Source organism: Rattus rattus, chromosome 7, assembly GCF_011064425.1.
Source record: "Rattus rattus isolate New Zealand chromosome 7, Rrattus_CSIRO_v1, whole genome shotgun sequence".
In the NCBI taxonomy this organism is placed as follows: domain Eukaryota; kingdom Metazoa; phylum Chordata; class Mammalia; order Rodentia; family Muridae; genus Rattus; species Rattus rattus.
In genome coordinates this window covers 119,754,093-119,780,193 of record NC_046160.1, presented here as the reverse complement: position 1 = coordinate 119,780,193, position 26,101 = coordinate 119,754,093, and the positions used below count along the sequence as shown (strand labels likewise).

The following is a 26,101-nucleotide window of genomic DNA, read 5'->3' as shown; positions in this document are numbered from 1 at the left end:
TCTTAGGGACGAGTGGGGGGGACTCAAGCTCCAGCCCAAGTGAGGTGTCAGCTACCGCTGGCCTCAAATCTCGGTCCGATCCGGGGTCCGCACAACCTGGACCCTGGACCAAGTCAGGTGTGTGACCTTACTGCTGTCTACTTCTTTCGCTGTCTACCTACCTAAACTGGTGTTTTCTGTCAGCACTCTGCTTACCGGCTTTCCTCAGGGGCGGGGAGTGGCGGTGGTTCTGGCCACCGTGGCTCACGCCGGCTCTGAGCAAGGGCCTGCGTCTGAGTCTGATTTGTGTCAGCGCACCCACCTCCCCCACCTAAGTCAGGTGTCCTCATTGCTGTCCCCACCCTCATCCAGGGCGGAGGTGTCCTGGTCGTTATCTGCTCCGAGAGTGTCCGTTCTCAGTCCTCTTCCTGGCTTTCAGTCCTCGCCCATCGCTAGCAAAGTGCACAGGTAGTGAATACTTCCTAACTTGGCAGTATCGGTCATTGTTAGTTGCTGGATCCTTTTCCTCCTCTCTCACTACTGCCCTGAAGCACACTTGGTGGTCAATGAGCTGACTGAGATCTCTGTTGTCCCGAGTGATTCTGTAAACCTTTTGCCAGCATGGCGCAGCAGGCCTGGAAATGTCCACATTCTCCTTTCTGATTTAAAAAGTAGTGACAGCCAATGCGGAGAAGTTAATACAAAAATCAAGAAGACTCCTTCATTTCTTAGCTGTGTCTAACATGATTGAAGTGTTCCTGGAAAGCTTATGTTAGAAGAATTGAAGTGTTTGTTTCATTGTTTAAAATACCGGACTGATGACGAGACACTTTCATGTGATCGTTTAAGATCCACAGTGAACATGTAGAGGGAGGTTTTGAAAGAGTGAAAAGTAATGATTAAGTTATGATATTATTTTTCCTAAAATTGCTTTTTACTTATTGAGTATTCGAATCTATTGGAGAAGGCTTTATCATCTTTTTCTCTTCACTGTCTTTCTTAGCAAAGAGTGTTTCAGATAGAAGGAAATAGTGCATATTTTAAGAGAAATGTTGCACAATATTAGGCTTGATGTAATTGTCTGTGGAAGTAGATAGTAGTGAGTTTTAGAAGGGAGAATGAAGGAATTTAAGTGGAGAAAGAACATGGAGAATGCTCCACCTTTCCAGCTAGGAAACACCTGTGAAATATGGCATAGAATATGAGGTACAAATATCAAAAAAACAAAAATTAAAAAGTAAGAGTTCCCCAAATCAAGAGGAACATAACATAGGTAGCAGTTAGCAACTGAAACTTAAAACTATAATAGTGAGGCACTTTTGAAGCTTAAAAATCTGCAGATACATGGTGAATGTGTAGGACAGGGATGTTTTGGAAAATGAAACCAACTGGTATGATACATCATTTAGCTAGCAGAAAAGGAATGTATTGAAAAACAGGAAGTTAGAGTAGCCAAGGTGAGAAAAAACAAGAAACAGTAGAATGCTGTAGTGGTGTCTTGTGTCTCTGCTAAATTAAATGCTGTCTAGAAGCTGGTTAAAAACTGGTAGTTAAATGACCGAACAACAACATAAATAAGACTGAAGTCTTCAAGAGCAGGGTGGCACTGACGTCCAGAAATTTGATTATTAAGCAATTGATGTAGACTAGCTTTTAAAACATTGTTCAGAAATGCAAATATTTTCACAAAGGAAATAAAATACAGTTGCTGCCATAATAGGCCAAAATTTTAATGGAATAAAAGAGTAATTGACCAGTTTTGTCTTTGTTTTTGTTTCTGCTTGTTTTTCGTTTTTAGTATTAGAGTCAGACCTAAAGCTTCCAGCATGGCAGTAAAGTGGTCTACCATTGAACTACATTGACAACCCTGTGCAGAGTTTTGTTTGTTTGGTTTGGTTGTTTGGAGACAGGTCTCCTCAGCCACAGAGTGGTGGGGCTACAGGTATGTGCGAACATGCTTATCTGGGTCCTGGGGTTCTGGATAGTGGCTTGATATTTGTCTTGAACAAGACATACATGCCAAAGACTGTAATGCACATTGATGACTATGACTCATTGTGGAGAAGAGACATGAGAAGATATGAGCTAGTATAGTACCAACTTCCAATTCCCACCATTAGATAAATTCACCCACAGTTTTTCATTTTATGTAGCAAAAATAAGGATCGGGACAATGCTGCACTTATATTTTTATTTGAAAACCCAGAACTTGGTAGAATAAAGTGTGATTCTTTCCTGTTTTTACGACTGCCAGTAAATACTGATGTTAAGGCTGCAGGCATAGAAACATCACCCTCTTGAGTGCATTGTTGCTTAATGTGGTGAAAGTTGTTCTTTTTGTGATCATTGTGAGGACTGTTGAGAATCAGAACACTCCAGTTTCTTTGGATATGTTCTCCTACTGTGTATACCTTTGGGGGGAGACAGCCTTCTTCCCAGTGTTTTTCTGGAAGTTTAGGAGAATGTAGCTCCAGCCAACATACAATACCATAATCTAAGAGCAAAGTAAATAAAAGAGTGCATGGTGAACAGTTGGCTGTTTGATACTTTCACAGAGTTTTCTGGGACTGATATCAGCTTGGTATAGAGCTGAATTATTTTCACCTGAGTACTTCCTAGCACTCTAAGGATGAAGCGGAGGTGCTGCTGAGTTTCTTCTTTACATTCGTGCCTGGTTATGCCCAGATGGTACAGGCTGTGCCAATTAGATTGCATTGCCCTATGTGTTCTAAGTGTTCCAGTAACTTAGAACATAGTGTCTTAAAATAATCGGCAAATACCTGGGTTGTTTAAACTACAGTAAATTTAAATTTACCATGTATGTACCTATCAGCCTCCATGTTAAGGCTTTAGTTGTATTATTCTCATTTTAAATTTTGACTTAGATCAAATATGAGCACTTTACAAATACAAAGTAAATCTATAAATCTAGTGTGTAGATTGCTTTGTGTGCCTATAATTTTACAATGTACTATGTGTGGTTTTTTTGTATTTTGTTAACAGTTTATCATATCCTTTTTAATTTCCATGACAAAAGAGGAACTTAATCATACTGTTATGGTGAAATTTAAAAAGTCGTCTTGTCTTCACATTTATGTTCCTTCCAGGTAGAAGTAACTGACAGTCTAGTAGGTAGGCTGGTGATAGCCTCAGGCAGCATATTGTTCACTTCCAGCTGACCTGTGCAGATCTTGTCTGCTGAACTTGGGATTTGAGGGCCTGAAAGAATGGGCAGACTGCAGTTGAATGCTGTGGACCATCTTACTTCAGTTTCAGTGTACTTTTATACAAAAATATAACAAAGTAATGATCCAAGGAAGGTTGAGTTCAGAAAAAAACATGATGAGATAAGCATGTAAACAAACCCCAGTAAGCACGTACTGAATATTAACAGCCCTTTCCCATAACTTTCTCAGGACAGACCAATTTAAATACATACTATATTATGTGGCTGCTACATAATATAGGTTATAACTGGGAAAGCATGAAAACAAGGCAGAAGGCCATGTTCAGACTCAGGGCACACTGGGAATAGCACTTGGTATATTCTTTCACCACATTAGGTTCTATGGCTATGTTCTGACATCCAATAAGAAAGAATAAGAATACCTTGTAGGTTGAATGTAAACGTTTGTCACAGGAGGCATGAAATCCCATTCAAGAACAAAAGGCACTTGAGGTAAAAGGCCCTCTGCCTTTTTTCCTGGAGCCTCTCTTTCAGTTGAGTGTCAGGACCCAGTGGGGATGACATTAGCTGAAATACCCAACACCAGGAAGATAGAATCTAAAGAGACCACCTCCAGTAGATAGACATGACTTCCAGTGGAGGGATGGGGCCACCTATCCATCTAAAAAATTTTTTTTCATTTTTTTTTTCCCGGAGCTGAGGACCGAACCCAGGACCTTGTGCTTGCTAGGCAAGCGCTCTACCACTGAGCTAAATCCCCAACCCCCCATCTAAAAATTTTTAACTCAGAATTGTCCTGTCAAAAGAAAATGCAGGGACAATAATGGATCAGAGGCTGAAGGAAAGGTCAACCAGACACTGCCCCACTGTGCAATCCATTCCATCCCTGCACACACCAAACCCTGACACTGTTGCTGATGCCAAGATGTGCTTGCAGACAGTGGCCTGGTATGACTGTTCTATGAGAGGCTCTGCCAACACCTGGCTAAGACAGATGCAGATACTTACCATTGGATTGAGCCTGGGGACTCCAGTGGAAGAGTTGGGGAAGGGCTGAAGGAGTTAAAGGGGATTGCAACCCCATAAGAAGAACAGCAGAATTAACCAAACCCTTCAGAACTCCCATGGACTAAACCACCAACCAAAGAGTGCACATGGAGGAACCCATGTCTCTAGCTGCATATGAGGACTGCCTCATTTCGCATCAGTGGGAAAGAGGAACTTGATCCTGTGGAGGCTTGATGCCTTAGTGTAGGAAAATGCTAGGACAAGGCAGGATTGAGTGGGTGGATGGAAGAGCACCCTTATAGAGGCAAAGGGTAGGAGCATGGGGTTGGATTGGTGGAGGGGAGACTGGGAAGGGGGATAACATTTGAAATGTAAACAAATAAAATGGTTAATCAATTTTTTAAAAAATGAGTGTCATATTCAGTATGAACAATGACAATGATGGCACGTTCTGTGAGAGAGAAGCCCCAGAGTCCAGGAGGCAGCAATGGAGAACAGTTAGAAGTTGTTCTTCTGGACCACCTTCTCTGGAGAGAACTCTACTGAGATCTGTTATGCTTTAAATTCTTCACGTTATAGAAAAGGAACAGTAGGAGGGTGGTGGCACAGCCCCCTTAATCCCAGCGTTTGGGAGGCAGAGGCAGAGGCAGGAGGATCTTTGAGTTCAAGGGCAGCCTGGTCTGTAGGGGATGTTCCTGGACAGCCAGAGCTACACAGAGAAAGAAACCCTGTTTCAAAAAGAACATAAGTACATAACTTACATACACACGTGCACACACACACACACACACACACACACACACACACACACACACACAGGCAAAGTCTTAAAAAAAAAGTAGGCCAATACACCTTGCAAGGACAACCAGTAGTGCCCATTGACCCTACTTAGATCATAAAGATTGAGGAATACAAGTGCTCCCACTGGACTCTCCCAGGCTCTCAGGTATGAGGAGCAGAAGTGCCCACAGTGGATCTGCCCAAACTCTTAGTAATAGACACAGGAATGTTTTCTCTGAACTTTACATAGGCTCTAAAGAATGAGGAGGAAAGGTGTTCCTTCCTTGGGTTGCCCATACTCTTCTGGCAATTTGCAGGTACCTAATTAAAAATATCCCATGTTCCGTAGACATGTAGAGCTTGGGCATAACCAAAGAAACATAATGTACTCAGATGTAAGTTTGTGAAATCTGAAAGGGAAACTTACAGCATGTTTTGAACTTATTCCCTTGTCACTTTAGTTTCTAGAAAACGTTGAAGCAAAATAGTACTTATGGTGTTCTGTCCTGTACATTTTGTGTAGGTAGAAATTGTGTATTTATAGAAGATTGTTAGCCACTATGTAGGTGCTGAGAATCAAACCCTGGTTGTCTGGAAGAACAGTCAGTCTTAACTGCTGAGCCGTTTCCCAGTCTAAGCAGCATAGTTCTTAGAATGCTAATGTCTCTGTAGTTGTCTTTGCACAAGATCATTTTCCCATCATTTTATTTATAGATATCTTCTCCTGGTTTTGCTGTCGTTTGGTTTTTATTTACTTATTTTTATTTCATTTTAAAAGAGGCTTGAAAATAATTTATTTTTACGTTAGTGTTTTGCCTGCATATTTTTAAGTATGTTCATGTGTGCAGTGCCTGTGGAGTGACAAAAGAGGGTGTTAGATACACAAGAACTGTAATTATAAATGTTTGTGAGCTGCTGTTTGGGTGCTGGAACCAAACCCAGGTCCTTTGCTAGAGCATCCAGTACTCTCAACCACTGAGATTTGTCAACACTAGTATTCATTCAGCACCAAGTCCTATAATTTTTTTAAAATAGGGTCATTTATTTTTGTTATTTTCTAGAATAGATTATATTTGAAGGAACTAGCACAATTCATGGATAGGGTTTTAAAACTGTTGCTTATGGGTTTGTTTGCTATTTTATAATGGGAAAATCTTAGTACTTTTCAAAAATTCATAAAACTGTTATTAATATAGAGTTAGCATGATCTACAATAGATACCCTGAACCTATTCCTCCTAACTGAAATTCATATCCTTTGATTAATAGTTCCCTTCTACTCTTTTCTGGTTTTCTTGTCTTGTAAAAGTTAAAAAATTATTAAAATAGTTACGGTTTCATTCTTTTATTTTGTTTCCTCATTTGAGAGTGGGTCTCACATATGCCAGGCTAGCATCAAATCACTGTGTAACCGGGGATTATACTCCTCCCTCCTGCTCCTTAGTGTCAGGTGTGTGTTACAGGTGTATACCACCATGTCTGGTTTGTATGGTTCTGAAGTTCAGGACCAGGACCATAGCCTAGGTGAGCATCCTGCCAACTGAGTTATATCTCTAGCCCTAAAACTGTTTTTTCATTCAGGAAAAATATATTAAATATGTAGTCCAGAGGCTGGAGAGATGGTTCAGAGATTAAGAGCACTTCTTGCTCTTCCAAAGGATCTGGGTTTGACCACAGACACCCACATGGTAGCTCATAGTTAACTGTAACTCCAGTTCCAGAGGATATATGCCCACTTCTGACCTCTTTAGGCACCAGACATGCACGTGATTCACATACATATATTCAGACAAAACACATAAAAATGAATGGACTAAAAAAATTAATAAAAATTAGCCTGTAATGTTCAAATGTCCTTGATGTCCAGAAGATTATAAACTAAATGAGGTTGCTGTGTACTTTTCTATATTGGTAAGTATACTAAAGATCATTTGTTTGGGAAAACTCTGGTGTAAAACTTTAATTTTTCTGGGCTCTGAACTACTGATTTTTTTAAAGGTTACATAGCCCTTTTTATTAAGTCATAGTTGGTAAAGTATATGCTCTCCTTCCTTCCTTCCTTCCTTCCTTCCTTCCTTCCTTCCTTCCTTCCTTCCTTCCTTTCGTTCTTTCTGAATGCTTCTAGAGCATTTTGTGCATTGAGTAAGGCAATAGCAATAATCTTTAAATCAATCCAATGTTAAAAAAGTGTTTTCATTTCCTTTTTGAGGTGGCCTTACCTCAAAAAGCCTTGTAGCTTAGGCTTCCTGGAACTCCCCGTGTGACCTGATTTGTTTCTGAACTCAAAGCATACTTTCCCCTAAGTCTCCCAAGTGTTAGGATTACAGGTGTTAACCTCCAGGCTTACTCAGTGATAACAAAGAGTTTCTGGATAAGAATTAAAACTATAAGGTGTACTGATGGCTATCCATGTGTGCAGATAGTTCTAGTCTTGTGCTGTGTTACTGTTAATTGTTTTTTCTTAGGGATGCTTTATGGGCATTCTTTTCTGGAATGCCTCTGACCATCTAGTTCAACAGTGAAAGTGTCAGTGCAGAGGAAAGAGTCTCTTTTAGGTCACCGTGTGTGCTGTCAGGTTTTTGTGTGTGTGTGTGTGTGTGTGTGTGTGTGTGTGTGTGTGTGTGTGCCTGGTGACTGAACTCCAGGACTAGTCTATCCCACAGTGCTGGTGTGAGATCAGAGTACGACAGCATCCAGTAGCCTTCATTCATGTTTGTAAAGCTGTAATTGAAACCGAAATTGACTGTGCTTGTTGTTTAGTCAGACAGCAATTTTTCTTTTCTTTCTAACAAATGTTCAATTATATTTTTCTTTATAACATACGTTAATGGATTTATAGGTATTTGAAACATAATTTTCCTGATGTAAGAAAAAATATACCCTCATTCAAGAACATTTTAAGCTTCCAAGAAGAATAAATGTGGGGGGAAAAGTAACCTCAAATCCTAATTAGTGATAGCCATTACTGACATTTTGGTAGGAAATTTATATCTACAGATATAGCTATATAGTTTTTAGTAATTTCAGGGGTTGAATCTAGGGCCTTGCATATACGAGGCAAGTGTTCTTTCTACTATTGAGGTACATGCCAAGCTCTTTTTTAATTTTAATATTTTTCTTGAGCTAAGTTGCTGACCTTAAACTCACTGCATAGCTCAGGCTGACCTTGAACTTGCCTCAGCCTTCTGTCTATCTGGAATTATAGGTGTATGCTACTCTGACTAACATTTCTTAGTCCTGATATGTTTGGATGTGGGATATTACATATATATTACACACACACACACACACACACACACACACACACCACGCAGGCATGCATATAGTATTTTTGATACAAAACAGCTCTTGTTCTAAAGTAAGAGGAAGTTTACTTTGTAACAAATATAAGTAACCATGGCCCAGAAACAAATTCAGGTTGCCCTGAGTATATAATTGGTTATATGAACTCTCTTTTTCTTCTGTTTTGTTTTTAGTAAATGACAAGAAAAGCTGCAACATCTTCCTTAGGGTTCAGAGCTACAAAAAACAATGTTTTCATGGCTTATTTTAAAACTACATGTCTCTTAAGTGAATGTTGTGTCTTGCCTTTCCTCTGCTGTTTTCCTTCCTAGCTTTCTTTCCTACACTTTTGAAGGGTTTCACCTTGTTGTCCCTCCCAGTCTCTGGCTCCTGGATGAGAGGATCCTTTTATTACAGACCCTGGAATACCTGGAATTATAGGTGTGGTCCACCATGCCTGAGTTCTTACGAGGCACTTGTAAGTGAAAGGACAGGAGTTACCCATAGATTTCTAAAATTTCTTCTGAATTGATCCAAAACATATGCAGACAAATAATGAAGAGGAATCTGGGACATGGAGGCAAGGGTGTTTTGGGGCTTCTGGTTTGAAGAACTGGTTGATTGCTGTGTCTGTGAATTAATTCCTAACCTAAATTGTCACTCATGGAGACATCAAAAGCCTTTTATTAGTTAAAAGTTTGTTGATACCTGCTAATGGAGAACTATCAGAAATTCTGTCTTTGAGACTCACTTCACAAAGGACTAGATTCTTCCAGACTTCATCTCTACTAGAAATTGGCATGAGGATATTCATCCAACGTATTGAAAATTGATTACAATTCCCACAATGACTTAGGTCATTTTCACCCTCTCCATTACATAGTGATTGCATGAACTTTTAAACCCTCAGAGTAAATACAGTCTTAACTTGGTGTATTTACCAAATACATTGATGGGGACATCTAGTAAACAGTTTATTACCAAGTAATCACTTTTGTATATCTCAGATCTGTCTAATGACATTTTTAACTTTTGGGTTGTATTAACTTAGTAGTAGATACAGAGCTAGGCAATAAATAGCTTTTCAGGCGACTGAAGATAAATCTAGGTAATTCAGGCTCTTGTGTATGAAACTCCACATTCAGGAAGTTACAATCAGCTAATCAGTCTACAGAATCTTCAACCCAAGTGTGGTTTTCTTTTTCAGAAAACAACATTTTACTGCATTTTCCTTTCTCTATTGGACATTATTTTGTGGGTGTTATCTTTTTAATCTTCAGAAATATGACTATGATTTTTGGGATATTGTCTGTCTTATGGAAATATTATTGTTTGATAGAGACATTTGAAAAGCAAGAGTATTAGATATTATGTGGTCAGAAAAGATAAAACTAGATTTTGAGTGATTTCATCTGTTTTTTCAAGTTATAAAAGAAGACTTGAGTTACTTAAAGGCTATATGGATGATTTTTAAACACATTAGAATGATATAATAATTATATACTTAAATGTCTAAGTGTAAGGTAGTGTTTGTTTTGAATGGTAAGACATTATGAGATATGATAAAGGGGCTTGAGAGGTGAAGGGTTCTAGCTACTCTTTCAGAGGACCTGGGTTTGATTCCTAGGTTCACAACTGTCTATAACCCAGTTCCAAGGACTTTGAGCTCTCTTCTGGCCTCCACAGGAGTCAGGCATGAACATGGTGCACAGACTTGCATGCAGGGAAATTACTCATCCACATAAAAATAAAGTTGCCTTCTTACAAAAGACATGGTAGGTTTATTCCCAGCTCTTCTTATAAAAAAATGACTTTTACAAAAGACATTCCCTCCACAATGAGTCATAACTCCAGAATGTTCTTCCTGTGTGGGCGATATTAAAATTTGTTGACAAGAATGTTCTCATCTCAAATAGTGGTTTTATGTAGTACAATAAGATGATAGTTGCTTTGGGATTTCTGAGACTTGTTGGATTGTCTTATTCTGTAAGTTTGCTCACATGGCTAGTTCATGCCTTGGATGCATTCATTTCTAATTGCTAATTGTGAGAAGTAGCCAGCAGAGACCAAGAGTTAAGACTCTGGATCTGGTCCTTGTGAATCACACCTCAATGAGAGCCACCCTTCCTAATTTTGTGCTTTTGGATAAACTGATGGCCTCATCAGAAAGAATTGAAATGACCCTCACTATATCCTGTGAGGCTGGAGTAAGGCAAGGTTCAGTGAAATGCTAGACACAGACAAGCAAACATGTTCTTGGGTCACCACCTGAGTTAACAGACATGTGCAGCTTTGACTGATGTGCTCTAGCCTTCTGGCCTTAGACACTTCTCTCACTACTGTAGATACCCTTTGCTGCCTCTGTTCCCACTTCAATTGGAATAGACCTAGAAGCCCTGAAGTTTTTGTTTCACTATAGTGTATCTATTTTATGTTGTCGCTAAGAAGTTATCTACCAGATTTTTGTTTGTACGCTATTGGGAGTTGAATCTAGGATCCTTGTACGTGGTAGCAAACACTCTCTCAATGGGTTATTTCCATTTTCTATTGTAGCCCTAGTACCTAAGAATTGAGTGTTTTGATATAGAATATATCCAACCAAATGTAATAAAAAAAGACCACATAATTAGCAGAAAGGCAACTCTGAGAACTGAGAGATCTCAACAGCAAAGCATGGCTCCAAAATACATAGTAGAGGAGTTTAGCTTTAGCTGCCAGACCCTAGGTAAACATCAAATATGGACTAGTGCGGTAAGTGTTTTTTAAAAGACAAGCAGGACAGTAACAGCCAGGGGGTCTGAAGATGAAGAGGAGGCCAAGTTTCATGGAAATGGTGCTAGGAGGGGAAAAGAAAAGTAGAAAAGTCGAAAGGGGGTGAGAGAGAATGTGAATGACAGCTCCAGGTGCAGATGGTGGCTCTGCCAAGAAAGATGATTTGAAATTAGGTCACTGGAGGTCAGGACGGGAGGTTATTAAGTCAGTATTAAATGCCTACCCTGAATCTGCTTGCTGTTTCAGTAGGTTTACCTAGTCCGGATAGTTCATACAAAAATAAAATTGCACAGCATGTGCCTAGTTTAATTTACTTGGTATATTAAGATATTTGTGTGTGTGCGTGTATGTGTGTCTGTGTGTCTGTGTGTCTGTGTCTGTGTGTGTGCGCGCGTGTGCGCGTGTGTGCGTGTGTCTGTGAAGGCACACTCGTGCCATGGCATATGTAGAAATTAAAGAGCAGCATGCAGGAGTCGGTTCTACCATGTAGTCCTGGGAACTGAGTTCAGATTGCCAGTTCTGGTAGCAAGTGCCATCCAAGTTAGCTATCTTACCAGCCTTTAGCTGTTTGTTTGTTTTTTGAGACAGAGTTTCTTTATGTAGTCCTAGCTGCCCTGGAACTCACTGTATAGCTCAGGCTAGCTTCAGACTCAGAGATCTTCCTGTCTCTGCTGCCCAAGTGTTAGAAGCAAAGGCAGGTACTACCACTTCCAGCTTATGGTTTTTTTAAGATTACATTTTTAAAGCTGGAGAGATGAGCTAGTAGATAAGAGTACTTGCAGAAGCCAAGGTTTGATTCCTGGAACCCACATGGTGGTTCACAGCCATCCTGACCTCCAGTTCCAGGGGATCCAGTGGGCTCTTTGTCTTCTTTGGGCACCAGGTATGCAGGTGGTGTACATACATACACATACAAGTGAAACATTCTTACACAGAAAATAAAAATAAATAAATCTCAAAACTTTAAAAATAATATTTTTATTAATTCTTTTAGAATTTTTATGTGATTTACTTTGGCTCTCCTCCTTCTAAATCTGCTCAGACAGCTCTATGTCTTGTTTTTTTGTTTTTTTTTTTTTTAAACTCATTGAATTAATTTGTGCTCAAGTACTCTTCAGGGAGGGGGCTACTCTGAACACAGTTAACCTAACAGGGATCACACCCTTAAAGAAAATCGATTTCTCCTGTCCCAACAATTAGAAATTGCTAATAACTCCTTAGCTAGGGGTAGGATTTCATGCTTACCTCCCATAGCATGCTGGGATTTTTGAGTTTCCTGTTTGCTTCCACAACTGTTACGAACTCATATGTGCATCTGTCCTATTATCTGGAAAACACTTTCCTTTTGGTCCTCCACCTCTGACAAATCTTTCCACTCCCTCTTCAGAAACGATCTCTCAGTGAGCCAGTCAGTCAGTCATATATTCTCATTCTCTCTCTCTCTCTCTCTCTCTCTCTCTCTCTCTCTCTCTCTCTCTCTCTCACACACACACACACACACACACACACACACACACACACACACCACCATTAATTGATGTCTGCAAAAGACACTTCTCTGATGTGGGCTGAGAGGTTTATAATTCTGTGGATGAACACGTCTTTAGGGTCCATTTTAATACTCTGTCCACTTAGAAGAGTAACAGTAGTAGTGCCTATGACCTGTCTAGCCACAGGTTCTTAGCCCTGCTAATGTATGGGCTGTGTGTGCCATCTTATGGATTAGGCCTGTAGATCAGTCTGAAAGTGCTTGGTTACCATTTTGGTTACTTTTCTATTGCGATGACAAAACATTCAAACACCACGGTCCACTCCCTGGCGCCCATAGGCTGGTAGCCATATAATAATACAAAATGTATTTAGTTCAAATTCAGAACTCCCCATGGTCTTTCAGTCCCAAGACTGTTTAAGAGTCTATCATCTCTTTGGAGACTCAAAGCAATCTCTTAATTATAATACCCTATAAAATCAAAAAGCAAATTACATACTTCCAATGTACAAATTATATACAATGGCACAAAATTTATATTGCTCTTCCAAAAATGGTGATGTGGGCATGGTGAGGAAATACTGGGCATGGTGAGGCAAGACATATTCCAACAGGGATAATTCCAAATCCTATAACTCCATGTCTGATGTCCAAGGGTTAGATAGTTTCATTCTTCCAGCTTTGCTGACTAGAACATACTTCTCTCTTTTGGGCTGGTTCTACTCCTTGTATGCAGCTCTCCCAGGTAGATATCCCTTAGCTCTGGCACCAGTATTTTGGAGTCTCCAGTGCAATCCAGACTTATAGCTTTTATAGCTTCGTACAATGTCCTCTCTGGGCCTCTATTCTCCTGGTCCACAGCTGGCCTCAGTGGCTTTCTTGAATCATGGAGTAAAACTAGAACCACATGGATGATGCTGTCAAGTTCTGAGACCTGCTTGGGATGGAACCTGTCCTCCACTTTGGATTGTGTTTGCATAAGCTATGGTTTTTTGTTGCTCTTTAGGAACATGTAATTCCTTAGCCTTTTTTTCTGCCCCCAGATTGCAGACTTACCCAAGGGCACACTCCTTTTATTACATTTCTCCCTATTTCTGTCAACACAAGATTTGGCTCCAATATGAAATTTCCTGGTGCTCTTTTTCTCTTCAAATTGTACATTTTTATTTCTTTTGCTCTGCTTGCTCTTTTTCATTGTACATCTGCATAAGAGTGATCATTAGTAACTGTGTATATAGTCAATACTGGTCTGTCTTGAAGTTGTCTCTGTCAAAGAAACTAGTCTAAAATGTTTCAATTTAGCTTTAGACAGATTCTTAGGACAAGAGTAAAAACCAGCCACTGTCCTTGATAAAATACCACTAGAATGGTCTTTAGCCCATTTGCTAACATTCCTCTGAAACATCTTGAGCTGAGGCCTTCATAGCTCTCAATACTTACATTTTCTACGCTCCTACTGTGATGGTCCATCAAACCCTACTTAGAACATTCAATCAATTTCCTAGTTCAAAGTTCCAAAGTCTTTACACTTCTGAAAAAAAAAAAAAGAAAAAGAAAAAAAAAGAGAGAAAAATGAAAAGAGTATAGTCAGGTCTGTCAGAGCAATACCCCACTCTCAGTACAAAATTCTATTTCTGTTACTTTGCTATTGTCATGACAAAACACCATGACTAAGATAACTTATAATCATTTAATATGAAGCTTATGATTTCTGGGGTAGTAGAGTCAATACATTTGGCAAAGAGCATGACAGCAGGCTGGCAGGCATGGCACTGGAGAGATAGCTGAGAGCTTATGTCTTGAGACACAGCCACCAGCCAGAGAAAGAAAACTAAATACAAATAGCATGGGTTTTTTGAAACCTCAAAGCCCACATCCAGTGACACACCTCCTCCTATAAGGCCATACCTCCCAGTCCTTCCCAATTAGTTCCACCAACTAGGAGCCAAGCATTCAAGTATATGGACCAATGGAGACCATTCTCATTCAGACCACAACATTATTCCCACAACATTCTTGCCACTATTGAACCTGTGGATATGCCTTGCCAAGCTAGTTGTTATAGCTCACAGAGTTCAAAGCTAGGTAAGATTGATGCTTACTTTTCTTCTCCAGTAGCAGCATAAGACCTTTCAGCACTATGAAAGCTAACTAGAAAGGATAAAGCTCCAGGATGAGTACCAGCTTATTTTCTCCATGTTTCGTGATTGAAATTATATGGTATTATTTTCCTAACAGTTGAATAATGCACTGTCTAGTAAATGTACCACATTTTCACTATCTCATCATTGTCTGTTTCTTGGTTGTTGTTACAGAGTAGCCATGAAGCTGGATGAGCAAGTAGCATTGTAGTAAGATGGAGTCCTTTGAGTGTTTGCTCACGAATAGTTGTGTTGGTTTGATGAGAAATGTCCCTCATCATTGTAGGCATTGAACTTATGGTCCCTACTTGGTGTTGCTCTATGGCAAAACTTAGGAGATGTAGCCTTGCTGGATGAAGTATGTTGGGCTTTGAGAATATATAGCTTCACTGCCGTATTAGAGTTTTATTGCTGTGAGACACTATGATCACAGCAAGTCTTATAAAGGAAAATGTTTAATTGGGGCTGGCTTACAGTTCAGAAGTTCAGTCTCTTATCATCACGATGAGAATCATGGCATTGTGCAGCCAGACATGGTGCTGGAAAAGGAACTGAGAGTTCTATGTCTTGATCCAAAGGTAGCAGGGACAAAACTGGATTGAGTTTCCAAGTCTCAAAGCCTACCCCTTATTGTCATACCTCTTCCGATAAAGTCACACCTACTACTCCAACAAGTCCATACCTGCTAATAGTGCCATTCCCTATAGGCCAAGTATTCAAACACATGATTCTGTGGGGCCATTCCTGTTCAAACCACCACAGTCACCGATGTCCACTCTCTTTTTTGTGTCTGCATTTGAAGATGTAAGCTCGCTCTCAGATTCCTGTTCTTCCTTGATTCCTGCCACTTGCTACTATGCCTCTTTTCAGTGATGAACTCTTACCCTCTGGAACTATAATCTCAAGCAAACTTCCTCCTTTTATAAACTGCTTCTGGTCATGGTGTTTTATCATAGCGACAAAAAAGTAACTACTACAGTAGTTTAGTAGGATCATGTGACAGAGCTCTTTCTAGCTTTTCAAGAAACCTTTCACACCGATCTGCAGATTGTTTGAACTAGTTTGCACTGATACTAACAAGGAATGAGTGTTTCCTTTTCCAACTATCTATCTATCTATCTATCTATTTATTTATTTATTTATTTAATCTTAGCCATTCAGATCCGGATAAGATGAAATCTTAAAGTAGTTTTAATTTGCATTTCCCCAATGGCTGATGTCCTAGCTAGTTTCATGTCAACTTGACACAAGCTAGTCATCAGACAAGAGGGAACCCAATTGAAAAATTGCCTCTATGAGATAGGGTTGTAGGTGGGCCTGTAGGACATTTTCTTAATTAGTGATTAACTGGGGAGAGTTCAGTCCACTGTAGGTGATGCCATCCTGAGCTGGTTGTCCTGAGAGCTATAAGAAAGTAGTCTGAGCAAGCCATAAGGAGCAAGCCAGTAAGCAGCACTCCACCATGGCCTCCACATCAGCTCCTGCTTTCAGATTCCTGTCCTAATGAGTTCCTGTGTTAACCTTCTTGGATGATGACAGTGATGTAGAAGTTATATAAGCTAATAAGCCCTTTCCTCCCCAAGTTGCTTTTTGTCATGGTGTTCCATCACAATAGAAACCCTGACCAAGACAGAAGTTGAATGTTTGAGAAAATGTTTTTCATATTTTTCAAACTCTGTTTAGTTCCTTTCTCCAACATTTAGACATTTTTTCATGTTTAGTTTTTTTAGTTCTTCATGTAGAAACTAACCTCTGTCTAATATAAAGTTGTCCTCCCCCACCCCCACCCCCCCAACACACACACTCGGTGAACTGCCTCTTCCCTGGAGTGAGACTGTTCTTTGTTATAGAGAAGCTTTTTCTTTCATGTGGTCCTATTTATCAGTTGTTAATGCGCAGAGGTCCTGTTCAGAAAGCTTTTTCTTGTGTCTATAATTTCAAGTGTATTCCCTCTTTTCTTCTCTACCCAGTTCAGTGTTTCAGGTTTTATATTGATTCCTGAGGTTTATGCAGGGTCAGGGTTGAGGATCTGGTTTTATTCTCCAGCATGTAGCTATCAGTTTAACCAGCACCATGTGTTGAAGATAACTTCTTAACCTCTTTTATCCAATGTGGATTTGTTTGTTTGTTTTGTTTTATCTTTGCCTCTTTGTAAAATAATTAGGGGACTTATATCCAGATTCTTAATTCTGTTCTATTGATTAATGCGTCTATGTTTATGCCAGTAACATGCTATTTTTATTGCTATACATCTGAAGGATTAACTTAAAAGTCAAGGATGGTAACACCTCCAGCAGTTCTTTTATTACTCATGGTTGTTTTGTCTATCCTGGGTTATTTTTGCTTCCAAATGAAATTTAAGATTATTTTCAATATCTGTGAAAATCGTCCTAGGATTTTGATGAGGACCAGAACTAAATGTGTAGATTGATTGCTTTTGGTGTTGATTTCCATGCTATCTGTTGTTATTTCCCCCTTTTCATCTCTAATTTTGTTAATTTGGATCTTCTTTCTCCACCTTTTAATTTGGATAAGATTTGTCAATTTTATTGATTTTTTTTCTCAAATCAACTCTGTTTCATTAATGTTTATATTTTTGTTTTTGTTTTCTTGTTTTATTTTACTCTTGAGTTGGGTTATTTCCCACTATCTACTCCTTTTGGGTGTGATTTCTTCTGTTTTTCTAGAGCAGGTGTGCAGCAAGTTGCAAGTATGAGCTCTCCTCAGGGTAGGTTTTGTTGTTGTTTTTTTTTTTTAATGTTGGCAGTTAGTTCTATGAACTTGCCTCTTAGAACTACTTTCATTGTGTCCCATAAGTTTGGGTTTGTTGTGTATTAATTTTCACTCAATTCTAAAAACTCTTAATTTCTCTCTTTATCATCCATTTTTCATTTAGTAGAAAGTTGTTCAGTTTCCATATTTTTATAAGGTTTCTCTTGTTTCCGTTGTTGATGCCTGGCTTTAATCTGCGGTGGTCAGATAGGATGCAGGGTGTTATTTTGATTTTCTTGTGTCTATTGAGACTCACCTTGTGTCTTAGTATGCAGTCAGTTTTGGAGAATGTTCCATGAGGTTCAGTGAAGAAGTGTTCTGTAAATATCTGTTAGATTCGTTTAGTTTATGACATCTGTCCCTTTATTTATCTCTCTCTCTCTCTCTCTCTCTCTCTCTCTCTCTCTCTCTCTCTCTCTCTGTGTGTGTGTGTGTGTGTGTGTGTGTGTGTGTGTGTGTGTGTGTGTAGGCTTGTTGCCCAGGGAGAAATTAAGACTGAGATCCAGTGGCTCAGGACCAGCATTAAGCTGGGGTGGGAGGTTCAGGGGAGGTGTTAAAGCTTCTTCCCCCTGGCCTGTCTTTGAGTTCTACTGAGGCTTAGCAGACTTCATTAAGGCCCCTCTCTTCAGAGCATAGCAAGCAGACTATGAATCCCTGCCCTTGTTTCTTTTGGCTGGAGAAAGGATGCAGGGGTTGCGTTCTGGAGTTCAGACCTCCAGTTCCAGAAATAGGGTTAGGCTGGAGCCTCCATGCACAGGGAAAAAAACTTGACTTCATCGGTTCCTCAGAGCCAATGGATTGGATTTTTTGTTCCATTATTTCTTTGTTTTGTTTTTGTCTTCATGATCTGTCCTATTCGTGAGAATGTAGTATAGTAGAGTATTAAAGTCTCCCATTATCAGTGTGTGAGGGTCAATATATGATTTAAGCTATAGTATTTTTGTTGTTGTTTTGTTTTGTTTTTTAATAAACTTGTATGCCTTTGTGTTTGGGACATAGATATTACAAAATGCAATGTCCTTTTGGTGGATTTTTCTTTTGATGAGTATGTGGTGTTCTTGCCTATCCTGACTAGTTTTGGTTTGAAGTCTATTTTGTCAGAAATTAGAATAGGTGTACCTGCCTGTTTCTTTATTCCATTTGCTTGGAATATGTCTTCCCACTTTTTAGCCAAAGGGTGGTAACTTTCTTTGAAGGGCACTTCTTGGAAGCAACAAAGGGATGGGTTCTGTTCTTTTTTTTTCTAGTCAGTTATTCTATATTCCTTCATTGGGAAATTGAGACCGTTAATATTAATAGTTTTTATTGAACAGTGTATATTAATTCCTGTCATTTTGCTATAATGATGATGTTTTCTTCTTGTTTTTCTTAACTGATCTATAATTGTTTATTCTCAATCTTTCTTGGGTGTGTTTTTTCTTCAAACTGGAGTTTTTCTTCTGTTTTTATTATGGAGAGTGTTTCTTTGTTCTTCAATCCCAACTGACAGTTTTGCTGAATTTAATACTCTGAGTTGCTTCTGTAATCTTTCAGAATTTGAAGAATACTGTTCTAGACCCTTCTGGCTTTTCTAGTCTCTATCGAAAAGTTGGGTGCCATTAAGGGTGCTATTCAATGGGCCTGCCAATGGATGTTCTCTCTTGCAGCTTTCAATGTCCTTTCTTTGTTCTATGATTATTATATAATGTAGGGAGGTTCTTTTCTGCTCCTGTCTATTTGATGTTCTATATGCAACTTAATAATATAGGCATCTCTGTCCTTATATATTTTGGAAATCTATGATTTTGTTAAACTTTAAACCTTTAAACTAGGTTTATTCTTCTAATCCTATGGTGTAGGTTTGATCTTTAAAGAGTAAGCGAAAAGACTGTAAAAGCCAGAGGTGATGAAGACTCCAAGAAAACAGTGTCTGCCAGACCCCGCCGGACTGATGTGCATATGAACTCACAGACCTGACTGGGAGGCTCCATGCCGGACTGATGTGCATATGAACTCACAGACCTGACTGGGAGGCTCCATGCTGCTGCAGGGGAAGCTCTGCTTTCTCTGTGTCTCAATTCACAGTTTGCAGCTGCCAGAGGTCACTGAGTCAGCAGCAAATTCTTAGTCCCCATTCCATCACAGAATCTGTTTTGAGCTTTCTCAGAACAAAACCTTGCAAAAGCTCTAATTTGCTCTTTGGGGAACTAGAAGAATCTTATCTTTGGAGCTTAAGAATTTATTGAGTTCCTCATTAGTAAAGTAGCTAGCTTTCTTTCTTGTGCCCAGCTGTCCCAGACTTAAGTTCCTGTCTCCTTGTCTTTGAGATACCTCTTTCCCCACCCCCTTTTATCCTGTCATTTTCAGCCTCATTTAGCTGGATTTCTCAGCCTTTTAACCATACTTCTAGGAGAATAGCCACAGAATACTGACTCTTCATTGCTAACAGATCCTTCTCTGGAGTTAGCACTCAGGTCCTTCCTGTTTAGAAAACTCCTAACAGTGTTTTTAGGTAGAGGGGTCTGTGTATGTGAGTGAGTGAGAGTGTGTGGTGTGTGTGTGTGTGTGTGTGTGTGTGTGAGAGAGAGAGAGAGAGAGAGAGAGAGAGAGAGTGCTGAGCTGTCCACATGCATGTTTCATCTTTATTGTCTCACTCACACTCTGTTGTGACATAACCAACATGGAAGATAATTTGGGGTTCCTAGTGGTGAGGTTCTCTTCCTCAATCATCAGTAAGACTCACTTAGGTACCAATTGGATAATTAAATGTCTGATTAGTGCTGAATTAGACTAATAATTTATTTCTTGTTCTCTAGTAATACTTGATTCTATCAAATTTTAGGAAGTACCTGATTAAAATTAATAAACAGCGGTAAGATGAAAAGACTTAAGAGATGGATTATGGTAGGAACCACACAATAGTAGTGAATGAATAAAGTTTGTTTTGATCCTAGGTTTTAGCACCAGATGAATGAAAAAGACAAAAGGAGATAAAAAGAAATAAAAAAGGAAAGGATGTGACTAGTCCGAGGTATGGTAGAGGAGAACATTTATTGTAGGTAAAAAGGAGAATATAGCTAGAGGCAGGGGCCTCTGGAAGAATCCCAAATGAACATGAGCAGACTGAACCAGGCCGTGTGAAGAAAGGGGAGAGATGAAGGGGGAGAGCCAGACTAAGAGGCCAGGAACGTAAAGGGTGGATGCAAAGACAGGTAATGAGATGGTTAGATTATATAGGGGAGGGCAGCCCAGTTACTGGGCTGGAGAAGTTTAGGGTAAGGGGCTGGGCATGCCAGCCATACCTCTAATAGGTAGGGTCTTAGGGATGCAGGGAGAACCTGGCTACCACGTCCACTTTGATATGTTAAATAGGCCATTTGTCTCAGGGACTATACATGGACTGACTCAGGGCTCCAACTGCATATGTAGCAGAGAATAGCCTTGTTGGGGCACCAGGGGAAGGGGAAGCCCTTGGTCCTGCCAAGGTTGGACCGCGTGCAGGGAATATGGGGGTGCAATAAGGGGAATGTATAGGGAGAATAATTTTATGGGGGGGGGGGAGGAGAGGAATAGGGCTTATGGACAGGAAACCGGAAGGGAATAACCTTGAAATGTAAGTAAAGAAATATATTTAATAAAAAACTTTAAAAAGTTAATAAATAAGATGTGTTTGATGTCAGTTATTCAGTTAAAATGACTAAAATGATCATTTATGATATACATGTTTTGCCACAGTTTTTTTTAAAAGATTATTCTGAAACCAAAGAATGATGTTGTGGTGGTTTGAATGAGAAGGGTCCTCATATATTTGAGTGTTTAATCACTAGTTAGTGGAACTGATGGGAAGGATTAGTTGGTGTATTAGGATTCTCTTTTTTTTATTTTATTTTATTTTTTTTAAGATTTATTCATTTACTATATATAAGTACACTGTAGCTGTCTTCAGATACACCAGAAGAAGGCATCAGGTCTCTTTACAGATGGTTGTGAGCCACCATGTGGTTGCTGGGATTTGAACTCAGGACCTCTGGAAGAGCAGTCAGGTGCTCTTAACCGCTGAGCCATCTCTCCAGCCCGTATTAGGATTCTCTAGAAGAATAAAACTTACAGAATGAATATATATAGATGTAGGAAGGAGATTTATTAGAGTGACTTACAGGATGTGGTTCAGATAGCACAAGAATGTCTGTTACTAATGGAAAGTCCAAGAATCCAGAAGTTGTTCAATCTGTGAGGCTGAGTGTTTCAGTTGGTTTTCAGCATACACAGGAATCTCAAAGAAGTAAACTCCAATGCCTGTGAAGGAATGGACATGCCAGGGAGAGAGCAGACAACAAAGAACCACACAAAATGAACATAATACAGAAAGTACCCACGAATGTAACAGGCAGAGACCAAAACCCAAAAGTTAGAGAATTACGGATACCGACTATAGTAATCCTCTCAGCTGTGGTAGAAGTGTGTCAACAGCTGTGCTGGTTTCATGACTTTTCCCCATTTCCACTGGATATGGCTGTGCCAGAGAAGACTACTGACTAACAGGGCATTGTGCTTCATAGGTCAGTCTCAGAAGGACCAAGTGTGCGGTTCTAAATACATGTAGTTCTTATTGTATTGGTGAGATTGTAGAAATAAAGAACAGGTTAATGTTTACCAGCAATGGCAGGGGACAGTGAAAGGGGTGCCTGTGTAAAGGAGCATCCAGGGGACCATTTATGGAATTTTGAAAGTTCTGTGCCTTGATTTTGGTGGTAATTACACTTGATGAAATAGGTAAGAGGGCTAATATTGCATCATCTGCCTTTCTTGTAGTAACAGTCATTGGGGAAATGCTTTTGTAACCTCTATAATTATTTAAAAAACAAAAACCTTTAGGGGTGATTTTGAGCTCATAAAGCACAGCGTTTCTGATGTGTAGATTTTTTTTTTTCACCCAACAACTAATTCTCTGTAGGTAGTAGCTGGGTTTCCTATAATTCAGTTCTACAGTGGTCTTACTCAGAATTAGTGGCAGACCTCACAGGTTCAAGGCCCTATTCCATGGGATTAACCAGCTTCAGATTCCAGCCTACTCACGTTACTTCCCAGCTGGCTCTTATGTTCAGGGTTCTTAAAAACCAAACCAAACAAACAAACAAAACCAAACAAATCTCTCTCCCTGTCTGATAATTTTCTAAAATGACTCATAGAACTTAGAAAAGTATATTTTATTTACTTTTATTGGTTTCTCACAGAGGATATGTTACAGAACAACCAGGCAGAAGAGAAACATTTGAGACAGATACTGAGATGTGACGTGGAGTCTCTTTGTTCTCTTCAGTCACACCACTCTTCCAGCATCCCTGTGTGTTTACCAACCAGAAGCTTTCTGGACCCAGAAATGTCTTTTCCCATCTGGCACTAGTATATAGGCAGGACTGACTTCATCACTGGCCTTTGGGTATTATTTTGACCCCAAGTCTCTAGTTCCAGAGGTTGGGAGTGGAGCTGGAAGCCCCAGCTTTCAGGGTCTGTTTGGTCAGTCTAGCGCCCAACATTCCTACAGCTATTTGAAAACCTACCAAAAGTCACCTGTCCTAGTTACTTTTCTATTGCCACTTCAAAACACTTTGATCAAGACAGCTTATAAAAGGAAGCATTTAACTGGGGGCTTGCTTACACTTTCAGAGGATTAGTCCATGAAAGAGCTGGCAAGGGAGCATGGCAGCCAGCAGGCATGGAGCTGGAACAGAGGCTGAGAACTCACATCTGATCCACAGCCACGAAAGAGGACAGTTAACTGAAAACGGGTGGGCTTTTGAAATCTCACAGCTGACACCTCTTCCAGGAAAGCCATACCTCTTAATCCTTCCCAAACAGTTCCACCACCTGGTTCCATCATTTCTGGTGACCAAGTATTTAAATATATGAGCCTATGGGGGAGATTCTCATTTAAATTACCATACCATTAAATTAATTCTCAATTAAATTAAATCACCTAATTAGAACAGAAGATGCTTCTGTTTATGAAATATCACCCAGAACATTCCATGGGATTTAGGAGCTGTCAGGGACTAGCAACAAAAGCTGAATGTCTATTTTTCAATTCTATTGCAATGCTCTTATGATCTAATTCTGGTTTTTATATGCAATTATGCATGCATAATGAATAGATTACCAAATTTTCAGTAAAAATTGAAGCAAACTAAGAAATGGATCAAGAGATATACAAACTTTTATCATTTTTTTTCTGAAACTGAAGTTTGGTCATCACTTAGTATTCCTTTTGTTTTCATTGTTAGTCTTTGGTTTTGAGATAGGATCTTTCTATATATCCTGACTGTTGTGGAACTCACTATGTTGACCAGGCTGGCCTTGAACTCTTAGAGATCCTCTTGCCTCTGCATCCTGAGTGCTGGGATTAAAAGTGTATGTTTCCACACCCACCCATTTTGTAAGATCTATTTTTATTCATGCACATATGTGTATATCTGTGAATCTGTACATCACAATTTGTGCGGTGTCTGTGGAGTCAGAGGGGTCCTCAGTTCCCAGGAACTGGAGTTACAGTACTGAGGCACTCTGTGTGAGTGCTGGCCGTCAAACCCAAGTTCTTTAGAAGATGAGCCAGTGCTGTTAACCACTCAGTTATAAGACTAGCTCTGGTTGAACTTAACCTTGATGTGACTTCTGATTGGGACACTTATGCTTTTTTTTGTTTCTTATCTTAATTCTAAAGGATCTGAATCCCATTTTCATAATCATACATATATATTTAATGTATGGTGCTACAATTGCATATCAATCTTGTTCATTCTAGTCAAAACACAAGTGTGTTCAATTGCTTGGCAGTATTGGATTTGGATTTTTAAAAACCAACCAGATTGTCTGTATTAAAGATAGGCTTCCTCTTTTTGGACTCATTTTAGCATGTGATATTGATGTAGCTGATGCCAAAAATCCCAGTTTAAATCAGATTATCAAATAACTGTAACTTTCTGTTAGTAGTAACAAAAGGATGTTTAAAGATTTTGAAAATTTTATTAAAATATGCTTTAACTTAAAAAAAGTCATTTAATGAGGTGTTAATAGCCCTAGCTATAAGCTATAAGCTGCCACTGTGTTGATTCTACCATTGACTATCATCAGTCCTGACTTAGATTTTGCTGTCATGCCATACCTATGATGTACTGGCTGGTTCTGTGTGTCAACTTGACCCAAGCTGAAGTTATCACAGAAAAAGGAGCCTCCCTTGAGGAAATGCCTCCATAAGACCCAGCTGTAAGGCATTTTCTCAACTAGGGGTCAAGGGGAGAGAACCCAGCCCATTGTGGGTGGTGCTGTCCCTGGGCTGGTGGTCCTGGGTTCTAAAAGAAAGCAGGGTGAGCAAGCCAGGGGAAGCAAGCCAGTAAGTAACATCCCTCCATGGCCTCTGCATCAGTTCCTGCTTCCTGACCTGCTTGAGTTCCAGTCCTGATTCTTTTGGTGATGAACAGCAATATAGAAGTGTAAACTGAATAAGCTCTTCCCGCCTCAACTTGCTTCTTGGTCATGATGTTTGTGCAGGAATGGAAACCCTAACTAAGACATATGATAAAACATAAAATGGCTTAAAATCAAGCAGTTGTATGAATTGTGTATGCCAGTTGTACATATGAAATTCAGTATGCTATCTATTACTGAAATAGAAGAGTTGGTTTTAACCAAGCATGTTGGCACAAACTTATAATCCAACACTTAGAGACTAAAGCAATTTGACCACAAGTTCGAGACAGCCTGAACTTTATAGTTAGAGCCTTTCCCCTGAATATAATTGGCTTTCAGATAGTTTATACTTCTTGTAATAGACATTATACTAGGAGTCACCTAGTTTAAAAATATATTCTACTCTGTTTCCTTAAAGTAGTTATCTGTCATTCAATAATGAGACAGTGAATTATCGAATATAATAGGCAAATGGCTTTGGACACACTGTTAATACATCAGACACTTCCTCTCTGTTACTTCCTGTTCCTCCTTCAACTATCAGGAGTCAGAGCTACACCTCCCTCCCAAGCTCATCCTGCTGGCTTTCTTAAGCAGTCATTCCTTGATTCAGACCTTTGCAGTTTGCAGTAACATAGGAAAGTCAAATTTTTACCTTAACTCTGTTAGCCCCACTTTGTGGGGAGACTATACTAGAGTGATTGTGATCACCTATTGTCTCAGGTAAGGACTTGAGAGATGTTAATGCTGTGAAACATGCCTTAATGCTGTGAAACATGCCTTACTGAAATTTCTCCTTGGTAACCAAGCACCTAGGAAAGAATTTTAAATGTTCTGGTTTGGAAGCAGCCTAAGAAGTATATTTAGTGTGTCAGATTACATGCTTATAGTGACCAAAGCTACATTACCATGGCACAAACCACTGACAAAATTATAACCTTGTGGATTAAAGAAAAATTTATTTATTTTATGTGTATGGGTAATTTGTCTGCTTGTGTGTTTGCTATTTTTCTCCAGGCCCTTGATCTCTGTTCCTTTTCCTGTCTGGTGCAGCCCACAGGACATAAAGAGATGCACTTGATTTTTTGTATCTTTTGTACCTGGAAAGCACAGGGAAGAGCGTTGCAGATGTTGGGTTGCTTGCATGCCAGCTAGGAAGGCAAAGGAAGGAAGATTAGCTATGCCACCACGGGCAGCTTGACCTCACCTTATTTAATAGTTCCAGCAATAGTTCTTGAGCAACCTTTCT

The 26,101-nt window shown here is 39.5% G+C and overlaps 1 protein-coding gene across 4 annotated transcripts in view; it reads left to right on the top strand.

Moving 5' to 3' along the window:
- The window catches only part of Esyt2 (extended synaptotagmin 2), a 94,171-nt gene that overhangs the window by 519 nt on the left and 67,551 nt on the right, over positions 1 to 26,101 (top strand). Inside the window, exon 1 of one of the 4 annotated variants that reach the window (XM_032908361.1) lies at positions 1,493 to 1,921. The exons of the other annotated variants lie outside the window; for them this stretch is intronic. The gene's annotated coding sequence lies outside the window, so the exon portion shown is untranslated. Of the gene's footprint in view, positions 1 to 1,492; positions 1,922 to 26,101 lie in introns of those variants that run through there. 4 annotated transcript variants of the gene reach the window in all.